This window comes from Furipterus horrens, unplaced genomic scaffold (genome assembly GCF_987537825.1).
Source record: "Furipterus horrens unplaced genomic scaffold, mFurHor1.1.pri manual_scaffold_6, whole genome shotgun sequence".
NCBI lineage: Eukaryota > Metazoa > Chordata > Mammalia > Chiroptera > Furipteridae > Furipterus > Furipterus horrens.
The window spans coordinates 101,187,796-101,196,229 of NW_028327176.1; positions in this window are offsets into that span (position 1 = coordinate 101,187,796).

Genomic DNA, 8,434 nt, shown 5'->3' on the forward strand with positions numbered 1-8,434 from the left:
TAGGGAATAGAAACAAAGCAAAGAAAGAAAGATGGACAGAGTTAAACAATAGTTTGAACAGTTAAACAGTTAAAACAAACAAACAAAAATAACCTGTTTAAGGGTCAAAAACCAATTAGTATTATAATCAGGACTTGAATACAGAAATATTTAATCTCAGAGAACATGGTCTCAGCCATTTTATCAAGATTTCCTATGAACAGTCTTTTCTTCATTTTGGTATGAAAGTAATAATAATAACTTACATTCATTGCCTGTTTATTATTTGCCATGTACTTTGCTACACACTTTACATATATTCCCTCCTACCTTTTCCTAATAATCAAGTGAGAGAGGCTTTCGAATAACTTCCTTGTTGGTGTGCTAAATTGCTACTTAGAGCACTTTCATAATTTCCCAAAGTTAATTATAAGAAATAAAGATGAGATTTAGATCGAAGTATGGTAGAAGGCCTATCAATAAATTATAGAATAATGAGTATTGAGCATGTTCAGTCATGTTCATCTCCTCTTATAGTAGATGATATGATTTCAGCCACTAATTATTTGGGCTTTTCAAAACTAAAGTGTCAGCATCCTGAGAAGAAAAAGAAGAGATTTGTTGAAAAGTTATATTATTGACATTAAATTATTCAAATTCATAACTAATTACTTAGAAATATTATGATATTTACAATTGAAAGATACAGCACAAGCATCCAAATTCAAGGATTGGTGAAAAATGAGAAAGACTAATGGCAAGCAGTATGTTCTCTGTCACAACTATGTGGCTACAGTGTTTGGAGAAAAGCTAAGATAGTCTATTATGGAAAGTACCATTTGTTTCTTCTGTGCATCAAGTTTGCATAACAACAACAACAAAAAAGCAAAATGTTTGTTTTTTTATAAAACATCTCTCTAGTCCACTTCTCTATGGAGAAAGGAAAATGAGGTAGAGATATACTAAAGAATTTGAATCTAAGTCACACAGCTACATAGGGAGAAATCAGAAAAATTATGTTTTTTTGTCTCCACTTCAAACTTCACTCAATTAAGCTTTTAAAATGAAAACTTCTGAAAGCCCTTAGGACAGCAGGAGTTTACTTTCTAGACCAGCATTAATTCAAAAGCAGATGATTTCAAACCTGACAACCTGGTCAAATGCATTGTAAACTATCAAACAATTAGCTTCACTTTATTTTGTAATAAAAAAGTATATATATTTAAGAGTTCAATCTGATGTTTTGATATACATATACATACTGAAATGATTACTGCAGTCAAGCTTATTAGTATGTTCATCTCCACCAATGATTTCCCCAGATTTTCTTCAGTGAGAACTTGAAAGAGCTGGTGCTATTCATAGCTTTGCCAGACAAGCAAGCCCTCTTTGCATAACCTGAACAAAGTGTGTGTCTGCTCACCCAAGAAAATGAAAGGCTGTACCAAAAATTATTCATTGGTTCATTTTAGAATTTCTTAACTCCACATATCTTCAAAGAAGTTAAGCTATACACATTTGCCCTCTAGCAACTGTGGGTTTTTTTTGCTACTATTGCAGTTCATTGTCCCCTGAGCTGCAGGCACAATTATGTTTTCATTCTTCCCTTCACATATTTTATGAAATATATAAAACTAATGCTTAGTTCTAAAATATATTTCATTTCCTTTACAAATAAAGTGGCATTCATCAAATTGTCTAATATCCAGTCTACCATGAATATACAAAAGCACTGAAATAGTCACCTGTGATTGCAGAGGAAAAGATCTATATTTGTGGGGGTAGGTGCATGAAAATACTTTGATTGAGACATAAATAACATTCACTGGATAATGAATACTTCAGAGAGTGGATTGACAGACTATTATTGATGAGATGCTTATGTTTGGAATTGTTTCTTATCTTTCCTGTATGCCAATTAAATGCTTTCTTTGTTCTTAACTGCAATTTGTACTCAGAAACAAAATATATATTTATAAAATATATTTGGAAAAATTTCTCAAGGCAAATAGTCTAATATTTTTTATGTTGTAGAAAAGGGGGAAACGAATAGGGATAATTTCATATAATGATATAGAAAAATGATAACTTCTATATTTATCTGAAAACAATAAAGGGGTTAAAAATAAATGTTATATAGCCTATGAAAATGTGAGTTTCATAATTTGCAGTTAACATGTTTCTTACATAGAATATGTATTCAGCTATAACATATGAATGGAAAGACAAAAGCAAAAAGTTTACATCTTTCTAAGAGTTGTCTTTGTTTTTTAAGATTCAGTATCATAGAAAATCAAGGAAATTACTATGGTATTATTATTTAATTTGTTATAGAATATAAAAGGAACAGATTAGAGAGCAATTTAGGGAAGTTGGATAGCTACACAGAATTTCCATCAATAGATGTATTGTTCAAATTTATAAGAAGATAGCAACCTTATTGTACTGATCTTATAGCACTTGTTCTTTGGAGAGAAGTTGCCCTACATACATTCAGTTCATTTTGCAAGTATTCTGGTGTTATTTCTGAGATAAATGAACTAAGACTTTGCAAGGTCTGATTAAAATTATAAAATTAAAACATACAAAATAATATCTATGTGTTCTTAGATATTTTCTTAGAAGATGTGGAATTGTAGGTTGTTCTAGAAAAACATACTCTAAGTTATTAATTATGGTTTTGGTCATTGGTTGAAAGTGGATTGAGTCATAGTTATGGCTATTAAAAGAACTTGCATTTTACAATGGTTATGTGTTATGAGATTTTAATACTCGTTACAGACTGACATGTATTGTCAGACTTCCCTACCCAATTCCTAAATTAATTATGAGCATTGTAAAAAGTTACCAGATATGTAATGATGCTCTACTATATGAAACATGCTAGAAATATTTTTAGATTTTTCATGTTAGAAATGACCCATATCTTCTTATTTTGAAAACACTGGATGCCTTTGTCATTGTTTATTGCTTTGCAATAGGTTGTCTTATAAATCTGTGTGTTATCTGTAAATAAATAGAAATCGTAAGACTGAGTGGAATGTGGTCCAGTCTTCCTGGTATTTGTGAGCACTCATTATTTAGATGGTACTTTGTATAGGCCACACAACAGGATTTGGTACAAGTAGAGAAATAATATATCAAAAAAGATTTTGGAAAAATACGCTACTTTTGTAGCCTTCCTAGCTCCTGATAACTCAGGCATTTCTGAATATTCACCACAGTTAATCTACTTTGATATTCTGAAAACCCCATTAGTTCTCTTTAAATGTGGCTTTTTTGTAGACTCAGTTAAGTAATCATAAATTTTCACAGGTTGACATCTTTACAACATCCTGTGACATTATATATAGTACCCAATATGTGAAAATTTATTGTTGTTGTTTTTTTTTCTAACTGAATACTCATCAGAAACAGACATATGAGGAAAGCCTCCAAAAGAAAGAGAGAAAGATAATTTGGAAATGAAAAGAAGAAAAAAAATTAGAGAAAGCAGAAATAATGATGGAAATAAGATATATTAAAAATATAAGATATTGCTATTATAAAATGTGAAAATGCTTTAAAGGGAACACAAGGAGGAAAAATAGAAATGAAAAAATGTGATAATTGAAAAAACAATCAGTGAAAGAGTGCTAAGACCAAACCTATTGTACACCACCCCCTGTAATAACACTAAATAAATGGATGCATAATAGTAATGAATAGATCCCAAGTTCAATTCAGGATGTCATATATGGCTATTAAAAATGCAGAAATAGATGTGAGAAAATATGGGAGAGAAAATATTTATAGAGTATTTTTAAAGATTTTTCAGAATTGAATAATATATGTCTCCAAATTGAAATGGCTTACCAAGTGCTCACTTCAATGGGTGAGAAAGTCCATTTAAAAACACTAGCCATGGCTGGTGTGGCTCAGTGGATTGAGTGCCGGTCTGTGAACTGAAAGATTGTGGGTTTAATTCCCAATCAGGGCACATGCCTGGGTTGCAGGCCAGTCCTCAGTTGAGGGTGTGTGAGAGACAACACTCAACCAATCGATGTCACTCTCATTCTCTCCCTGCCTTCCCCTCTCTCTAAAAATAAATAAAATCTTTTAAAAAAATATTAAAGCACATTAATGATTAGTTGCTAAGAAAATTACCGTCCTATCATAGGATGTTAGATGAAGGGAGCCCTTAGAAAACCCCATTTCCTTCAGGTATTGAAATCAGATTGACTTCAGTGGACTTTGGGATTTTCTGATAATGTTTCTCAAAATCTAATTTAAGGTGAACCTGCTTCAGTTTTCAGGTAAAGATTTAAATGCAGATTTCTAAGCCCTAACCAGACCTACTAAATAAATAACTTAATGGATTGAGCCTAGACATTTTAAATTTTACAACACCTACTGTGCAGATGATTCTGAAACACACTGAAGTTTACAAACAATTCACTTGCAATTTAAAACAGAAGCATCATCTATTTAAATCTAAGGATTATTACTTAAAGAATGATACAGGATATGTATCTCCACGTGAATTTTACAGATTGAGGAAAAGCTTCTGGAGAAGGTGGGAAGAAAAATGGGACTCATAGGGAAGAAGGGCGACTGCAATCAATACTTATTCATACTTAAAACTTTCTTTGGAATGAGGGAACATAAATATTGCAGAAAAGGGTTGGAGGAGTTATTGAAATTTGGAAAGAATCAGTACCTAAGAAATAGGTAATTTTCTCTTTCTATTTTTTTCAAACATGGTAATGCAGAAGAACAAACATTGCCATAATGAACATTAAGTAGCAGGAGATTAGAACCAATCATCTTCCAAGAGCCCCCCAACTCCTAGATATCTGATAACAATTAAACACATAACTGACAGCTAAGTAAACATTCAGATGATTCTTCCCTCTTATTACTGTGTCCATATTTTACTCAGTGACATTTTGTGTATGAACATTAACATCCCTGGCATCACCTAGTTGTGATTTCCAATTTCAGAACTCCCCACAACTCTTGACCATTTATAATGAAGATCTGAAATCAATTATAACTTAATTAAACACTTCTTTTTCAGAAGAGGCTTAATATGATATCTTGCATCTGCTTGTTTAACAAGGTAAGGATGCTTACTACCCTTACTTAAAGGGTAATCACATGAGATTCATCAGAAATTATTTAAAATTTCTCAATGTTTAGTTGAATTGGAACTCAGGTATAATTACATGAAAACAATTAACCCAAATAGATAATTTGACTAGTTTAATCATAAGATAATAAGCCACAATCCAGGTAACAATATGAATCCAGAAATATTTTTGTCATCTAAAATATAATGAAAATATATAAATTGTGAAACAACAGCAGATTATTTCAACTACTGGAACTTCTTCAAGCTTTTTTTCAGTTGGCTCTACCTATTTGGTTCATCACTTCTACATTCAGTGTAGAGAAACATTTTTGTATCTGTTTATCAATCTTGATGTGACATTTTAAAGTATGCTTCAAAAATCCTATTCTGTTATATAAAGCAAAAATTCTTTAAAATAGGACTGCCTGTATCCACATTGGGCTAATCCAAAAATGTTAGAAGCGAATTAGGAGATGTTTACCTTATCAAATTAGCAGATATTTGCACAAGTTAATTCACAAATCTTAGTGCAACTTAAAAAGGATAAAGATAGAGACAATAGTATTATCTATGGTGTTTTAAAAATAATAATATTTTTATTCTTTTGAACAAAAATTAGTCCACAAATGTTTAGCCTTGAAACACATAGAGAGACCAGGGATTGGATGTAGACTAGCCACACGACCTACTAAGGTCATTTCTAATGTGCCTGGGATTTATTAAACTTATCTATAATATGAGTACATAGATCAAATAAACAGTGGCTTTGATCTGGGTGAAGATAGGGAAAGCGAAGTGGGCAGATGAGATTTACTACTTGTTTAATACATTTGGGTTTTGTATTAGATTTTCTTAGAAAATTGGTTTTTCCAAATCCATATATTCTTGGTTTAGTTAAGAAGAGGCACAGAAAGTTCAGAGATCATGTCAGAAGGTACCTCTTTGTAGGTGAACATGGAACACAGGATATGGGAATTTATGAACAAGCCACTTTCAAAGTTAAGAAGGCTCTCTACCAGGTCATTGCAGTCTCTGGATGGGAGGATTGGTAGAGCAAGGAAGAGCATCAGTGCTGGGATGATTAAGATCCTGAGAAGTCATGAGTATACAGATTTGAGGACAGAGGAAGAAGGAGAGAAGATATATTTACTTGCAAGAGTGGATATAATATAGAGTTAGGGTGACAAAATGAGTCAAAGTTTGTGTTATTAAAACTGAGCACTGCCATCAGAATGGAACTAGTATCAAGAGTAGTATATCTCTGTGTAATTTTCAGGGCAGCAATTATTTAAAAAGCACAACATTTCTGCTGGTGAATAAGTTTGTCTTAGAATCTACAGGGGTGATGATCTCCTATGAAGGAAGATAAATGGCCCCTCTTCTCAGGAGAAGCAGTTCTAACAGAGCAGATCAGTGCCAGTCAGAAGACTGTGGCCTTGAGATTTTTTTTTTCTTTCAATAGAAAAGTACATAGTAACTATAAGAGAAAGGATTAATGTCAAAGTTGCCAAGTGTGTGCACAAAGAATTTAAATTTGACTTTTCAAATGTTCACAGAGGAGTACATAAAGCAATGTGAAGTCTTTCCTGAGATTAGGAGATTTAGTGGGGTTTAGGGCTAAGTGAACAGATTAATAAACTTTTCACATTTTTATAATTTCAATAAGTATCTTTTGAAATAATAAATACATGATGTTTGAATAAACCTAACCTTTTGTTCTTTAAAATAGTTAGATCAGGTCTCCATCATAGCAGTGTAAGATAAGGGTTTTAACACTTTTTTTTATTAGAAGTTGAAAAGGTTTATCAAACAAAAACTTTGTTGACACCCCTATGTAAAAGGAGAAAAGTAGAACAATTCTGGCTGAGATAGGACAGGGAAGAAAAAACAGGAAAAATCCCAACCACTCAGTATTTTCTTTGCCACTAAGGTGCCTCTGTTCTACCACAGGGCTTTAGAGGACATGTTTTACTATTAGTGAGGAATCAGACCATGCTACAAAAGACACTGGCTAAATATCACTGAATTATTTCCAGGCAAGAACTGGGTCTTCTCAGTCACTTCATTGCCCACATATTTAACATAGTGTTTTGCGCACATTTGAGAGATAGCAGTTGAGACAATACTTGTGGAATAAAAGAACTGTAAGGGTACAATCAGAGTTTGCAGCGACATGATGAATTTTATGCCACCAAAATCTCATTTAATTTTGCATTCCAGATAGTTTTCTGCTGTAAGCTCTTTAAAGCTCCTCAGCTATCACAAAAACAAAAAGTGCTTATTTTGCCAGGCTGTATATGCATCATTAATATTTCATCTGGGAAGATAACAATGTCCCCAAATTGGTACAAAGAATATAAATACAAAGCAAAAAGCGTTAATAACGCAGGTGAGGATCTGCCAAGTGTTTGAGATTATATTTTTATTTGTCAGATATCCCTTCATAACTAAGGAGCAAATATATTAAATATTTTTTACTTCAGATGTTTAAGAATTTTTGTCCACCCTCTTCATAGCAATGTTGTTATTGTTCTCACTTCCATAAAGAAACTTATGATTCATAAATACTTCATGGTTCTCATCTCAATTACAGAGGCTGAGAAACCCTCCTAGAGAATCCATTTACATCCGACTAATACATCTTGGTATTCCATTTAAGTTAAAATGATTTACATGACACTGAAACATCCAAATGCTTTCCCCCTCCCCCCACAATGCTACACACATTATTGGAAGGGAAACTGGTTGGATAGTGCTACCGCTTCCACAGATTGGATATAGCATTCTCTGTTCACGTAGATAATAAAGTTTTTAGGCAACCATCAAAAGTCAATCTCAGAATGTTTTCCTCCACGATGAGTACGATTACCAATTACTGCACACTGTCCCTTTACATATTTCATCCTAGTATAACACAGCAGGACTTCAGAGGACAGCAGGACACAACCAGCATTCAGGAGTGACCAGTGATTTAAAACATACAAATAAATACTGCTTTAATCATTTATTAGCTGTTTCATGAATATTACAGAATTTGAATTTGATATTGTTTGAAAACATTCTCTCAGATCCTGATCCATTTAAAGGGACAATAGTTTTCAAGCCATCTACAGTATTAGAGTCAGAAAGAGCTTTCCTTGATATTTTAATTCATATAAGACAGTTCCTCCTGTAAAATAAAATATACTATTTTTTAGTTTATATTAGTAGAATATATACATTTAAATTTAATGTTTTTAAATAAACTGAACTTTTATAAACTATAATTTAATGGTAATACACGTGCTAGTTATTATTATCAGCCACAAAGGTGTATGGGTTTTGAGGTTCACAGAAAGAGCT